General features: G+C 48.8%; 1 protein-coding gene across 5 annotated transcripts in view; it reads left to right on the top strand.

Moving 5' to 3' along the window:
• ADGRG7 (adhesion G protein-coupled receptor G7) overlaps positions 1–17,100 on the top strand; it is a 1,782,456-nt gene that overhangs the window by 1,633,899 nt on the left and 131,457 nt on the right. The window lies entirely within an intron of this gene.

Here is a 17,100-nt window from a genome sequence, read left to right as displayed (position 1 = left end):
AAAGTTGAATTTTTGGAGGATGCACCACGCCCACAACGTTTTCCTTCAGTGATGTGGAAATTTTCTACTTTTCTCGAGGGGCAAACAAAGACCAATACCACCTTTCTCATGCACAAGATTTTCAAAAGAGTTCTGTTATGAGGGGATCCTAACAAAAAATACTCATGCGGCACAGCAAGTATGATGAAACACCTAAGGACCCTTCATCCAAACAATCTTGCACGAGAAGAGTGCAAACAGATAAGAAACACTCCTGTTCTGTATCTGTAAAAAAGAATCACAAATAAATGTATATTAAAAACTTTCAAAATTATACTATTCCATTAATGTACAAACACATTTTATATAAATACTGACAAAGAAACTATGTCCCTGAACCACAAGTGTGACGATGGTTAAAACACTACATGCATAGTGCATACTACTTTGAAGCAGTTCATGCCCTAAAGCCTACCTCACTAAAACTCTACATGCTAACTGACTAAATGATTACAGTACTATAAGGAGACACACTGAGTGAGTGACAGGGTGTTTGCTAGAAGAGTATGAATACTAACTAGGGAATTGAAGGTGTGAAACACAACTGTGTAGGTGATTAGAGGACTGCATCCATACTGCATAGGCATTTAAAGCAGTCCATGTGCTAAGGCCTGGCTCACTGCATGACTACTTGGGTACTGACTGAATGATTAGAGTACAGCAAGGAGAGTGCCTAGGTGAATTTATAAGTGCTAGGCTTTTCGCACAGGGAATGGATTAGTACTTGGTACTGAATGGGTCACTAGAGGAGTGCAAAGGCAGTGACAAGATGTTTGCTGGACTGTATGGATACTGACTAGGAAATTGAAAGTGTGAAAGACAAGTGTCTAGGTGGTTAGAAGACTGCATGCATAGTGGATAGGGGTTTGAAGCAGTCCATGTGCTAAGGCCTGGGTCACTTGATGAGTACTTGGGTACTGACTGAATGATTAGAGTACTGCAAGGAGAGTGCCTGGGTGAATTTATTAGGTTTTGGTGCAGTGAATAGATTAGTACATGATGCTTAATAAAGTCACTAGAGGAGTGCCAGGGGATTGACAGGGTGTTTGCTGGAAGTGTATGGATACTGACTGGGGAATTGAAGGTGTGAAACACAAGTGTGTAGGTGGTTAGAGGACTGCATGCATAGTGGATAGGGGTTTGAAGAAGTCCATGTGCTAAGGCCTGGCTCAGTGCATGAATACTTAGGCAGTGACTGAATCATTAGAGTACTGGAAAGAGAGTGTCTTGGTGAATTTATAAGTGTTTGGGTTTTGGCACAGTGAATGGATTAGTACATGGTGTTGAATGGGTCACTAGAGGACTGCAAAGGGAGTGACAGGGTGTTTCCTGGAAGTGTATGGATACTGACTAGGGAATTGAAGGTGTAAAAGACAACTGTATAGTATGTTAGAACACTACATGCATACTGCATAGACATTTGAAGCAATCTATTTGGTACTTAGACACTGACTAAATAATCAGACTACTTCTAGGACAGTGCTTAGGTAAAACTTTTACATTTTCAGTTCTGCCACAGTAAACAGAATAGTACATGGTATTGCACCTTAGTGTCAAACCCTGACTCATTTTATCAATGCATAAGCAAAGACTAGCTTCTAATGCTACTAAAACTTGACAACATGACAGGTTTTAAAAGAGTTATCTGCTAAAGAATACACGATGTTACCAAATGCTTCTCTCACAGTGGTTCCCAAATGCACACAGACTCACAGTGTGATTCTAGACAACAACCACTATACCTAGGAGTTTACCAAAAATCATTCACTACTGTGGAAGTGGTAAGGGAACTGTACACAATCTTCATATTTCAGGACTGCACTTTTGTGTCAAAGCCTGACTCATTTAATCAAAGCATAAGCAAAGATTGGCTTCTAATGCTACTAAAAATTGACAACATGACCGGTTTTAAAACAGTTATCTGTCAGCACATACACAATGTTACCAAATGCTTCTCTCACAATCCTTACCCAAATGCACACAGACTCACAGTGTGATTTTAGACAATCAACACTATCCTAGGAGTTTACCAAAACTCATTCACTAGTCTAGAAGAGTTAATGGAACTGAACACAATCTACATATTTAAGTACAGCACATCAGTGTCAAAGCATGACTCATTTAATCAACGCATAAGCAAAGACTGGATTCTAATGCTACTAAAACTTCACAACATGACAGGTTTTAAAAAAGTTATCTGTCAGCAAATACACGATGTTACCAAACACTTCTCTCACAGTGGTTCCCAAATGCACACAGACTCACAGTGTGATTCTAGACAAGCACCACTATCCCTAGGAGTTTACCAAAACTCATTCACTACAGTGGAAGTGGTAAGGGAACTGCACACAGTCTACATATTTCACGACTGCACTTTAGTGTCAATGCCTGACTCATTTATTCAATGCATAAACAATGACTGGCATCTAATGCTACTAAAACTTGACAACATGACATGTTTTAAAACAGTTATCTGTCAGCAAATACACAATGTTACCAAACGGTTCTCTCGCAGTGGTTCCCAAATGCACACAGACTCAGTGTGATTCTAGACAAGCACCACTATCCCTAGGAGTTTACCAAAACTCATTCACTACAGTGGAAGTGGTAAGGGAACTGCACACAATCTACATATTTCACGACTGCACTTTAATGTCAATGCCTGACTAATTTAATCAACGCATAAGCAAAGACTGGCTTCTAATGCTACTAAAACTTGACAACATGACAGGTTTTAAAACAGTTATCTGTCAGCAAATACACGATGTTACCAAATGCTTCTCTCACATTGGTTCCCAAATGCACACAGACTCACAGTGTGATTCTAGACAACCACTATCCCTAGGAGTTTACCAAAACTTATTTACTACTATGGAAGTGGTAAGGGAACTGCACACAATGTGCATATTTCAAAAGTGCACTTTTGTGTCAAAGCCTGACTCATTTAATCAACGCATAAGCAAAGACTGGCTTCTAATGCTACTAAAACTTGACAACATGACAGGTTTTAAAAGAGTAATCAGTCAGCAAATACAAGATGTTACTAAATGCTTCTCTCACAGTGGTTCCCAAATGCACACAGGCTCTCTGTGTGATTCTAGATAAACAACACTATCCCTTGCACTATACCAAAACACATTTCTTCATCTACAAGGAGTACTACATTTTACTGCAGAGAATTAACTCATTTCACAAATTCATAAACAATGACTGGTTTCTAATTCTACCAAAATATAAAAACTGCATAGTTATCTGTCTACAAACACATGAAAAAAACAAGTCCTTATCACAGAATGGTTTCTACATGATTGTAGAGAAAAAAAGTACTCCCTACACTTTAGCAGAAGAAATACATTAGTCTGATTAAAATAAAATAGTACATCCCTCACAATTAAATAACTCACCTTTCAAGATGTTTTGTAGATTAAGAAGTATATCAGTCACACACCAGATATCAGTCACACACCAGATTTTCTTACACAGAATCTCTGCACTGTGCACCTGTCAGCAGAACCAAAGAATGGCAACGTTTCCCTCTCATTTTCCACACATATACATGTAAACATCAAATCACATTCCTTCCCACATAAATTCAAAAGCAAACACACATTTCTATTGGTTAAACATTTCAACCCTTTCCAAATGACATAAACTTCAACCCTTCCCCCAATCTGCCTTCTGCCCGTTACCACAGAAACAGGTCATGGAACACTGTACTGAGCACACAGGTCACAAGTTCAGCACACACAATGTTGCTAATCAAAACAGCAAGTGTGCTTGACTTCTCAACATATCAGCTTATCATATATAATGTTCCTTACAATCAGTTTTTGTTAACCAATAAGAATTATGCGTTTAAAAAACAGAAATATGGACCCTACCTTTCAGTGTAGAAGGTTGTCAAACAACCAATGATTTCTTGTCTTTTTTCAAAATTGCATCTTAGCCACCATTTTAGAAACATCTTACGTTCCAAACTGCCATGTCATTTACAGAGACCATCTGAGTGCATCCAAACCGCCTTACAAGATGCTTACAGTGTGGATTGTGGGACACAGCTACATTTTCTGGAGCCAAAGGTATGCAGAAAACAAAGGCATTCACAAAGACCTAGGTTTGCCAAATGTAGACATTAAATGGATTGGACAGAGAGGGTTAAAGTGGCACCAATTGATGCCATTGGTGAAATCCTTCATGCAAATCCAACACCCTGACCTCATAATAGTGCACTGTGGTGGCAATGACCTAGGCACTTTGACTGGGGTAGGTCTGGAAATGCTTATGAAGGACACCTTTGCAGAACTGATTTCACTTTTACCTAAAACTGCCTTTATGTATTCTAACATATGCCAAAGGCAGAAATGGAACTGGTCCGATCATTTTTGTCCACAGATTAAGAAAGCTAGGAAACATGTGAATAAATCTGTTTCTGCTTTTCTCCGAGACTACAGAATGGGGTCCATTTACAATAACAATCTGCGCTTTCATATGCAAGAGATGTATAGGAGAGATGGAGTACACTTTACTGATGAAGGAAACAGAGTCTTCCTCAACAACTTTAGACTCTGTATAGGTACTTACTTATAAGTACCAAAAACTCTCAATGAACACAACGGCTCTTTTTAGAGCCACTCAAGAACAAAACACTTAAGCTTAATCTTTATCTCCCAACAATTTCATTTTTTTTCACTTGGATCCGCGAACCCACCGCGAGAGAATCCGTGCATCCAACGCGATAGGATGCGCGCACCGTGCACGCATTTCGCCGTTTTTATTTTTTTTTAAAAGGGGGGCCCCAGGGGTTCCTTCTGGGACCCCCTAAGTGTTGCAGGGATTCTGCTTATGCACAGGAAACCAGGACCTCAGTGAATTGTGGTGTACAAAAAACTCACCTCAGAACCCCGAACCCCTTATCCGACCAGCATCAGTGTCCCATTCGTTATCCGAGTTTTATCTCGACGGTCCCAATGTATAGACAACCCAGAACAAGCGACTTAGGGTATTCTCAGGAATGGTGGGAATCAGAAATACCTGTTCGTAATTATTCTCATATCAGTCCACAACAGAATAAACAGAGACAAGGTAAAGTTTAAAGAGTTTATTTTATAAACCTCGTGTCCTAAGATGCAGTACTTTGGCTAACATAAGCACACTGAAGTACTCCAATTTTTGAGACCCCAGAGGTGCTAGGGGTAGCACCCTATGACTTCGAGTACTTCCTGATGTGGTATTATAAAATTCTGCATATCTTGATAATATAACAAAGAACTTGGCAACAGAAGCTGAAATATGAAAAGACATATTTATTAAACTCAAATGAGTGAGACTACGTCGCACAGAAGCCTTAGCAACTGAATGAGGCAGTCTCCAGAACAGAAACCAGTCTCCTCTTTTATGGAGAATGTTACGCTCTGGGCAACACCGCCCTTCTCTTGCAGTTGGTCATTCACATGTATACATTGCAAACGAAAAGGCAGAGTCATGATGACCATCCCACATTCCAGTTAAGCCAGCCCGTAATTATTTACCCAGCAAGGCTCAGATCCCACATCAGATATCGATAGGCCCCAATAAACATGAGCATCTCCTGTTTTGGGAAACAAGCCATAAAGCAGGAACAGTCAGGTGTGAAAGAGATTAGCCGGAGGCTTGTGTAGGATTAAAAGACTTTATGGTGTGTCAAGCCCTGATGCTAATCACAGGTGGCCAGAGGACGGGGAACTCGTTAGACCAGTTTGACCTGGGGTGGCGGAGCCAAGCTGCCCAGGTCACAGAAAAGTCAAAGAAAGGCACATGTGCTCTAAAAGGCCCGTTTTCGCTTCATGCTATATAGCCTATGTGAGGGCAACCATAAGATGGCCACCGCTACAAAATGGAACCCACGGAGTCAATGTATAATAACGTATACATAGTGCATTCATAGCTAAAACGTTACACAAAGCACTTGTACATACCGCATTGACCATTCGCGGTTCGCTAATACCGGGATAGACAGGGGTAGGGCCCTGCCTCCTATGCGGGCCCAAATTTTAAAGTACGAAAAGACAAATGATTAAGATCAAAACCATCAGCATAGTTACAATACCATAGAAAATGAAAGGAGTAATCATAATAAAATGACAGTGGATGACAGCCACCTTCCTTTTTCTAGTAAACTAATATTATTATTATTAGACTAATAAAAGGTCTCTAGGCTTGAATGGGGAACCCCATACCGTAAAGATCAGCTTAGTGGAATCACATCACAGGATCAGCTAGACTCTGCTCCTGGGAAAGCTCTTCTTCCGAATGTGTGCAAAGCATGCTGCCTACAATATTAAAAGCGTTACAACAAACAAATGATGGACGGAATGCTGACAATGCAGACATTCTCCCCCAGTCAAGAGATCTGGGTTAAATCCATCGTTCTTTTGCCCACTACACCACCCCAGTTTAGACATCGCCATATGCAAATCAGTCTTGACCCTGTGCCTCATGGGAACAGTCCAGCCCGAACTGCCAAGCCATGTCTTCCCTGGACCGGAATCAAGCATCCTAGGACCGGTTTCTGGCTATCAGCCGTCATCAGCCAGGATAGCTTGACTCCAGTGGCGTAGTGAGCACGGGTCCCACGTCTGGGAATACCCATCCCACTTAGGGCGAAAAGCGTTACAACAAACAAATGATGGACGGAATGCTGACAATGCAGACATTCTCCCCCAGTCAAGAGATCTGGGTTAAATCCATCGTTCTTTTGCCCACTACACCACCCCAGTTTAGACATCGCCATATGCAAATCAGTCTTGACCCTGTGCCTCATGGGAACAGTCCAGCCCGAACTGCCAAGCCATGTCTTCCCTGGACCGGAATCAAGCATCCTAGGACCGGTTTCTGGCTATCAGCCGTCATCAGCCAGGATAGCTTGACTCCAGTGGCGTAGTGAGCACGGGTCCCACGTCTGGGAATACCCATCCCACTTAGGGCGAAAAGCGTTACAACAAACAAATGATGGACGGAATGCTGACAATGCAGACATTCTCCCCCAGTCAAGAGATCTGGGTTAAATCCATCGTTCTTTTGCCCACTACACCACCCCAGTTTAGACATCGCCATATGCAAATCAGTCTTGACCCTGTGCCTCATGGGAACAGTCCAGCCCGAACTGCCAAGCCATGTCTTCCCTGGACCGGAATCAAGCATCCTAGGACCGGTTTCTGGCTATCAGCCGTCATCAGCCAGGATAGCTTGACTCCAGTGGCGTAGTGAGCACGGGTCCCACGTCTGGGAATACCCATCCCACTTAGGGCGAAAAGCGTTACAACAAACAAATGATGGACGGAATGCTGACAATGCAGACATTCTCCCCCAGTCAAGAGATCTGGGTTAAATCCATCGTTCTTTTGCCCACTACACCACCCCAGTTTAGACATCGCCATATGCAAATCAGTCTTGACCCTGTGCCTCATGGGAACAGTCCAGCCCGAACTGCCAAGCCATGTCTTCCCTGGACCGGAATCAAGCATCCTAGGACCGGTTTCTGGCTATCAGCCGTCATCAGCCAGGATAGCTTGACTCCAGTGGCGTAGTGAGCACGGGTCCCACGTCTGGGAATACCCATCCCACTTAGGGCGAAAAGCGTTACAACAAACAAATGATGGACGGAATGCTGACAATGCAGACATTCTCCCCCAGTCAAGAGATCTGGGTTAAATCCATCGTTCTTTTGCCCACTACACCACCCCAGTTTAGACATCGCCATATGCAAATCAGTCTTGACCCTGTGCCTCATGGGAACAGTCCAGCCCGAACTGCCAAGCCATGTCTTCCCTGGACCGGAATCAAGCATCCTAGGACCGGTTTCTGGCTATCAGCCGTCATCAGCCAGGATAGCTTGACTCCAGTGGCGTAGTGAGCACGGGTCCCACGTCTGGGAATACCCATCCCACTTAGGGCGAAAAGCGTTACAACAAACAAATGATGGACGGAATGCTGACAATGCAGACATTCTCCCCCAGTCAAGAGATCTGGGTTAAATCCATCGTTCTTTTGCCCACTACACCACCCCAGTTTAGACATCGCCATATGCAAATCAGTCTTGACCCTGTGCCTCATGGGAACAGTCCAGCCCGAACTGCCAAGCCATGTCTTCCCTGGACCGGAATCAAGCATCCTAGGACCGGTTTCTGGCTATCAGCCGTCATCAGCCAGGATAGCTTGACTCCAGTGGCGTAGTGAGCACGGGTCCCACGTCTGGGAATACCCATCCCACTTAGGGCGAAAAGCGTTACAACAAACAAATGATGGACGGAATGCTGACAATGCAGACATTCTCCCCCAGTCAAGAGATCTGGGTTAAATCCATCGTTCTTTTGCCCACTACACCACCCCAGTTTAGACATCGCCATATGCAAATCAGTCTTGACCCTGTGCCTCATGGGAACAGTCCAGCCCGAACTGCCAAGCCATGTCTTCCCTGGACCGGAATCAAGCATCCTAGGACCGGTTTCTGGCTATCAGCCGTCATCAGCCAGGATAGCTTGACTCCAGTGGCGTAGTGAGCACGGGTCCCACGTCTGGGAATACCCATCCCACTTAGGGCGAAAAGCGTTACAACAAACAACCCCGAGTGGGAAGGGTATGCTCAGACGTGAGTCCCTTGCTCTCCATGCCACTGGAATCAAGCTATCCTGGCTGACGAGGGCTGAAAGCCCGAAACCGGTCCTAGGATGCTTGTTTCCAGTCCAGGGAGGACCTGGCTTGGCAGTTCGGGCTGGACTGTTCCCATGGGGCACAGGGTCAAGACTGATTTGCATATGGCTGGGTTCAAACTGGAATGGCATGGTGAGCAAAAAAACGATGGATTTAGGCCCAGATCTCTGTACTGGGGTGAATGTATGACATTGTTCTGCATTCTGTCCATCAATTGTTTTTTTTTTGCATTTGTCACCCCGAGTGGGAAGGGTATGCTCAGACGTGAGTCCCTTGCTCTCCATGCCACTGGAATCAAGCTATCCTGGCTGACGAGGGCTGAAAGCCCGAAACCGGTCCTAGGATGCTTGTTTCCAGTCCAGGGAGGACCTGGCTTGGCAGTTCGGGCTGGACTGTTCCCATGGGGCACAGGGTCAAGACTGATTTGCATATGGCTGGGTTCAAACTGGAATGGCATGGTGAGCAAAAAAACGATGGATTTAGGCCCAGATCTCTGTACTGGGGTGAATGTATGACATTGTTCTGCATTCTGTCCATCAATTGTTTTTTTTTTTTTTTTTTTTTTTTTTTTTTTTACAATATTAAAAGCACTCGACTTTCAGGTATTTGCAGCTGCGTGCGTGTTATGGCTAAATAGTGGGCCGATCAACCTGAACCCAACAACATGCACCGTCTAGCGACCCAGACTGTTTCTTTACACAATGTTCAGACCAAGGTCGCTGCTCACGGTTAGGGATGTGAACAACAGACAGTTCTCATGTGAAGCAAAGTCGAGCAAGCATTTCTCAATTAATAACATGTGACTACAGTGTCGTGTGCAAAAGCAGTAAAAGCGGCAAGATGACTTTCTAACATCTAACGCGGTTGTGCTAACTTAGCATTATACGTTATAGATAGCAATCTTCACTACACCCCCCCTTGATCGGACCACTAACCAGTAGGGGCGCACTTGCAAGAACGCAGAGATCTGAAAGAAACACGTTAGTTAGATTCCTCACCTTAGAATATCCCCAGGCGTCAGACTGGATCCAGAAAGTTTTTTGTAGCAATACCCCTTGCGTGTCGGTAGGCGTCGTCTGCGGCTCCGCGTCCGTCGTTGGCGTCGTGCACCGGAATGACGTCATCGGAGTACTTAGACGCCGCCCTCGCGCACTGACGTCAGTTCTTCTTTTTTCCGCGCCAGTAAGCGCCGATCCAGGAAGAGATTACCACTAGTCATTTTTTGACTAACTTTTTTGACTTCTTTTAGTCTATCGACTCGACTCTGGTGCCTGTAGGATGCCTGGTTTCAAGGCCGGTGACACCTGTCATCGCCTGATGTAGGTGACGGATCACCATCGCCGGTGCCTTTACTGCCTGGGGGCCGACCATGACGCGGAGTCGTGCCTCGATTGCCAGGCCTTGACGTCCAAAGCTAGGCGGGAGCGGTCCCGTAAGCTTCTCGAGCTTCAGCACTCGGCTCCGTGCCGCTCTCGGTCCCGGTCCAGGAGGAGGTCCAAGGACCGATCGCGGAACCGCAGCCATCGTCATCGCTCGTCGGGGTCTTCGGGTAAGTCGAAGCACTCCAAGAAGTCCAAGAGGCGACATCGCTCTTCGGACTCCCCTCGCCAGTCGCGCGACTCGGCTGAGGGTCAGGGTGGTCCCACCCCGCGGCTCCGTCGGAACCGCAGGAGCCGCGTCCGTCCCCATACCCGCCGGTCCCTGGGACTGACGTGACTCCGGCGGAGGTCAGTGCCTTCCTCTTGGCCATGAGAAGCCTGGCTCCGCCGTCGACGCCTGTCGGCGCGCCTTCGGGCCCCGCAGGTTCGACTGGGCGACCTCGCGTGCCGGCAGCTCCGGCCCCGGCACCGTCGACGGCTCCGGCCCCGACGCCGCAGTTCCCCGAGGGATCCAGGCCTGGATCTCGGTCGGCGCCGGTCGACCTCACGACGCCTCCTCCGCCGGCACCGACACCGGTTCCACCTCCGACGCTATCTCTGGACGACGTCGTTCCCCAGTTTAGCCCCAGTCCGGACCCGACGCCGGTACGGCGCCGTCCGGCGCCGTTCCCGACGTCAATGAATGACCGTTTCATCTACCGTCCGGCTCCGATCGTTCCTCCTGTTTATCAGGAATCGGATGACGGGGGCGACTGGGAGGGGTCTGAGGACCGTATGGCCCTCCATGGTCAACTTTTTCAGGACTGGGCAGATGAACTGGGGGATGCCAGCGGTCTGGATACCCTCCCGGACGCAGGTTTCATCTCTCCTCCGACTGTGGCCTCGGAGGAAGGTGCAGCTTTCTCAGTTGTGCTGCGCAAGGCGGCCAAAGCCCTAGGGCTAGACCTGCCTGCTGGGGCCGTGAGGACTAACGTCCTCACAGAGGTCCTTCAACCGACAGCAAGCTCCACTGAGCCTCTGCTGCAGTTTAATGAGGCCCTCATAGACGTTCTGCAGGGCACTTGGTCCAAGCCCTCCACAGTTCCTCCTGTGGACCGGAACGTTGCCCGGCGCCACCGCCCTGCTCCGGGCGACCCCAGTTTCCTGTCCCAACACCCCACCCCGAGAGTCTGGTTATCCAGGCCTCAACCTCCCAATCCTCCTTCCCGTCCGCTCCTCCGGATCAGGAATCCAAGAGGTTGGAACAGTTTGGCAAGAAACTGTTCTCGTCCCTGAGTTTGGGGCTGCGGTCTTTAAATACCGCTTGCCTTTTAGACCGTTATTCCCACTCTCTGTGGGATGCGGTGGAGGACGTGCTGCCCTCGTGCCCGGTGGAGGTCCGGACACGACTCGCTCAAACACTTGCTGACGGTCGAGATGCAGCACGGCACGCCATACGGTGTGGACTGGACACTACGGACTCGCTGGGTAGGGCGATTTCCACCACGGTGGCGCTTCGGCGTCATGCCTGGCTGAGGTCCACGTCATTTTCGGGTGATGTCCAGAGTTCCCTCATGGACATGCCCTTTGATGGCACTCGCCTTTTTGGTGAGAAGGCGGACAGTGCGCTGGCTCCGTTCAAGGACTCCTGGGCCACGGCCAAGTCCTTGGGTCTTTCGTCCGCACGGCCGCAAACTTCCGTCCCTTTCGTGGCCAAGGAAGGGGCTCCTCCTCACGTCCGCCCAGCCACCGGCCGCAGAACCAACCTGCACGCGGACGTGGATTCCGCCGAGGCGGTACTGGAGGTCAACGTGCCGGTCAGTCCACATCCACCTCGGCAGCATCCGCCTCAAAGCCCTCCTAGTCCGAACTTTCAGGCCCATTCAACGCCAGTGGGCGGCAGAGTTCGCCATCACCTGCTCCACTGGCGTTTCATCACGTCGGACAGGTGGGTGCTGCAAATCGTCCGAAGGGGCTACTCCCTCCCCTTCGAGACGACCTCTCCAGCCATGCCACCACTGAACCACCGTATGTCGGGGGATCATTTACATCTTCTACGAGAGGAAGTTTTGGCCCTCTTGGCCAAAGAGGCCGTCGAGCGCGTTCCTGGTCCAGAAGTAGGTCGTCGTTGTTATTCCCACTACTTTCTGGTTCCCAAGAAGGGCAAAGGGGGCCTATGCCCTATCTTGGACCTCAGGAGCGTCAACGCCTTCCTCCGGAAGGATCGGTTCAAGATGCTCACTTTAGCTCAGGTTCTGGCTGCCCTAGACCCTGGAGACTGGATGGTAGTGTTGGACTTGCAGGACGCTTATTTCCACATCCCCGTCCTGCCGGCCCATCGGTGTTCCCTGCGGTTCACGGTGGGTCAGGAGCACTTTTAGTTCACCGTGCTCCCCTTCGGCCTCACCAGTGCCCCTCGGGTGTTCACGAAAGTGATGGCGGTGGTCGCAGCTCATCTGCGCCGATCAGGGGTTCCAGTCTTCCCCTATCTCGACGACTGGCTGTTGAAGGCGGGCTCGCCCCAGCAAGTCGTCTCCCACCTCCAGACTACGGCCGACCTCCTGCACTCGCTGGGGTTCTCCATCAATGTGCCGAAGTCGCACCTGAGTCCCTCCCAGAAGCTCCTTTTCATTGGGGCGGTTCTCGATTCGGCGCAGTTCCGGGTCTATCCGCCGGAACAGCGGGTCCGGGACATTCAGGCTCTGATTCCCATCTTCCGGCCTCTGTCCTGGGTTTCGGTCAGGTTGGTGCTGCGGCTTCTGGGGCTGATGGCCTCCTGCATCCTGTTGGTACCTCACGCCAGGTGGCGGATGCGGGCTCTGCAGTGGGACCTGAAGTTTCAGTGGGCCCAGCATCGAAGCAACCTGTCCGACCATGTCTTGATCTCGGAGGGCACTGCGAACCAGCTGCAGTGGTGGCCCACGAATCGCGATTGGGTCAGCGGCAGATCCCTCTCCCTACCCCAACCGGAGCAGGTCGTAGTGACGAATGCGTCCCTCCTGGGATGGGGGGGCCATATGGGAGAGGCGGAGATCAGAGGACTCTGGTCTCCGGCGGAGACTCGTCTCCATATCAACCTATTGGAGCTGAGGGCGATCCGACTTGCACTAAAAGCCTTCCTTCCCTCTGTCCGGGGAAGTGTTGTGCAGGTGTTCACGGACAACACCACCGCCATGTGGTATTGCAACAAACAGGGCGGGGTGGGGTCGTGGACCCTTTGTCAGGAGGCTCTGCGCCTCTGGTCATGGCTGGAACATCAGGGCATCACCCTGGTGGTTCAACATCTGGCGGGCTCTCTGAACGCCAGAGCAGACGAACTCAGCCGCCGGTGCATGATGGATCACGAATGGCGTCTGAACTCGGACGTGGCGCAAGGTCTCTTTCTGCAGTGGGGAGAACCTTGGTTAGATCTATTCGCCACCGAAGAGAACGTGCAATGTCAGCAGTTCTGCGCGTTGGAATTTCCAAGGCGGCACTCGCTCGGAGACGCTTTTCATCGCGAGTGGAGTTGCGGTCTGTTGTACGTCTTTTTGCCTATACCACTTCTGCCCAGAGTGCTGAAGAAGATCAGGCACGACCGGGCCCAAGTCATCTTGGTGGCTCCGGATTGGGCACAAAGGTACTGGTATCCCGAGCTACTCAGTATGTCCATCAATCCCCCGATACGACTGCCTCTTCAGGAGGACCTTCTGTCGCAGCAGCAGGGGACGGTCCTCCACCCGAACCTGTCCAGCCTCCACCTCCATGCGTGGAGATTGAGCGGCAACAGTTGCTGCCATTTGACTTGCCTCCTGAAGCCTGTGATGTCATTTTGGCAGCCAGGCGTCCCTCCACAAAGACGGTATACGCCTGCCGGTGGAACAAATTTGTGGCATGGTGCACAGCAAAGGCTGTGGATTCCCTTCCTGCCCCTCTTTCTGAGGTTCTCCTCTTTCTTCATTCTTTGGCCCAGCAGGGCTCTGCTCTGGGCACTTTGAAGGGTTATCTTGCTGCAATCTCTGCTTTCTTAAGGCTTCCTGATCAGCCTTCTCTTTTCAAGTCCCCTGCTGTTTCACGTTTTCTCAAGGGCATTACTCATATGTTCCCTCCTGTTCCATTCGTAATGCCTCAGTGGGACTTGAACCTTGTTCTTACTTTTCTGATGTGCGCTCCCTTTGAGCCCCTTCACAACTGTCCCATTCGTCTACTGACTCTGAGAACTGCCTTCCTGGTGGCTATCACCTCTACTAGGCGGGTGAGTGAGCTCCAGGCTCTATCAGCTAAGCCTCCCTTCACTTCGGTTCCTCCGGATAAGGTTGTCCTCCGGACACGTCCTTCTTTTCTTCCTAAAGTCGTGACTCCCTTTCACATCGGGCAATCTGTCACGCTGCCCACCTTCTTTCCGCCTCCGCATCCTTCAAAAGATGAAGAGAGGCTCCACCGTCTGGACCCAAAATGTGCGCTGTCCTTTTATTTGGACCGCACAAAACAGTTCCGGGTGGACGACCAACTTTTTGTTGGATATGTAGGTGCTAAGAAGGGTAAAGCTGTGCACAAGCGGACCATCTCGCGATGGGTCGTGTTGTGTATTAAACTCTGCTATTCCTTGGCCAAAAAGGTCCCTCCTGTTGGGCTGAGAGCCCATTCCACCTGGGCCACAGCGGCGACAACTGCCCTGGGACGGGGAGTCCCCTTGCAGGACATCTGTCAGGCGGCGACGTGGGCTTCACTGCACACGTTCGCCAAGCACTATTGTCTGGACAGCCAAGTCCGGAGAGATGGCCGCTTCGGCCGTTCTGTTCTCCAGGACTCTCTGGTGTGATCTTGGTTCGCAGACCCACCTCCGGGGTTGGTATTGCTGGGGTATCTATTCTAAGGTGAGGAATCTAACTAACGTGTTTCTTTCAGATGAACAAGTTACTTACCTTCGGTAACGATGTATGTGTAAGAAACATTAGTTAGTTAGATTCCTCACCGACCCACCCAGCCTCCCCGTTCTGCGAACTGACATCTAGGGTTAAGGTTCTCCCTTTCAGTGCCATAGATTTTTTAGCACCAGTGTCGGTCTCTTGCATGGCTCAGCGTCCCTGGCGCGGAAAGCTATGTACAAGAACTGACGTCAGCGCGCGAGGGCGGCGTCTAAGTACTCCGACGACGTCATTCCGGCGCACGACGCCAACGACGGACGCGGAGCCGCAGACGACGCCTACCGACGCGCAAGGGGTATTGCTACAAAAATCTTTCTGGATCCAGTCTGATGCCTGGGGATATTCTAAGGTGAGGAATCTAACTAACTAATGTTTCTTACAGATACATCGTTACCGAAGGTAAGTAACTTGTTCTTCAAGTTTGATAGAACGGAACCAAGGGCATAAATTGTAAGTCCATATAAGGTAAGTGAAAAAGTTCGAAGAGAAAAAACAGAGAAAAAAATAAAAAGGATTGAAAAAAAACATTTAAAGGGGAAAAAATATCATCGATGGATGTGTAACGAAATGAAGGGGAAAAAAGTCAATCCATCAAGGTATAAGCACAATAAGTTGCAACAGCTTCCAAGAGGAAATCATTGGAACGTTCTGCAAAATTATCTGCCATCCAGTTCTGCAAGGGGAAGGAACACACATGTTCCTCGACAACCGGAGCCTCCAGCACCACTCGATGACAACTGGTGTGTTCTTGAAGATAACTTCTCGCTAAGAATTCAGATGCAGCCGTTCCGATGTCCCAATTCCCTAGGACTCCATGTGCTGCTCCACAGGCCATAATCCTGACGCCAGAACAGTCCAACTCATGAGCCACTAAGGGGCTCATTAGCCGATCATAATCCGGGGCAGGAGACACCGAGTTTGACAGGCACAAATCCACAGCCCATTGGAATGGACAATCTAGGCAATGAAAGACAGGCTGCACACAAGTAAAGTAGGGAAACCGGAAGGACAATCCATAGACTATGCCATAGTATTCAAACATCCGGTTACGAAGATGGAGCAGCCGGGACATGCTGTCGTGTGACGCAAGTTGTGCATCCATAGCGTAGTACGCAGATCAACAAAAGCACCCCAGCTACGAGGACGAGAAGCAAAGGGAGACCTCCGAAGACGCTGGAAAAAATAGAATGAAAAAATGCCGGGATCACACCAAAAATAGTTTGAAAGGAGGTCACGAGGCCGGAGCCCACAATTTTAAAAAAATGAGCCAGGCCACTTGTTGACGAGGCATTAAAGATAGTCTGAATCAGGGCCCCAAAATGAAGTGGGAGATCAGTATTCAAAAGCGCTTGCACCTCTGTGCGCGTATTAGCTACGTGAAGGACACATTTTTCCCGGGACGAAGTCAACGCGACTTCTTTTTGAGACAATAGAGCCCTTATTCTGCTCATCTTGTTGAACTCTGCTTTCAAGGTTGGAATGGAAGGCCAGATGGATACATCGAGCCGTCCATGCGGGGGTGGGAAAAGGACGTTATTACAGGAGACTACTCTCTGTGATACAGTCACTATGTAGGGAATTCCCACTAACATCCCACAGCAAGCTTCATTATTTAATAGCAAATAACTACCGTTAGCAAGCAGCGTAAAAGACGGTGTTATAACTGGCACAGGAATCCCTTTCAGGACGCAAGCTAAATTAGGAGCGTGCACATTACATGCACCATGCAATTGAATGTGCCGACACACCACAGAGTGATCTGGAGTGGAAGTGCACTCTTCACCTTTTAAGTAAACCTCTTTTCCGTCCCTCACGCATCTGTACGTGAATGGGAGTGACCAAACTTCATGCTGGAAGGCAGTACCAAGTTTTTCAAATCTGCCAAGGGCATAATGTTTCATGCACGAACTGAACTTAAACAGGGGGAATGGTAACGTGATCAACCCGTGGATAAGTCACACAGCGGAGTTTAATTCGGCAACAGAGAAAGGTAAAGGTTCTAACTTTTCAATGTGCAGCAATGAGTATGTTGCATCTTTCATGGACATGAACTGTTGTTTCGCAGTTAAATTAAAAGGTAGGAACAAAGATGAAGTATTCATGTAATC

The sequence above is a fragment of the Triturus cristatus genome, chromosome 8, assembly GCF_964204655.1.
Source record: "Triturus cristatus chromosome 8, aTriCri1.1, whole genome shotgun sequence".
NCBI lineage: Eukaryota > Metazoa > Chordata > Amphibia > Caudata > Salamandridae > Triturus > Triturus cristatus.
This window is presented reverse-complemented; position numbering and strand designations above follow the sequence as displayed.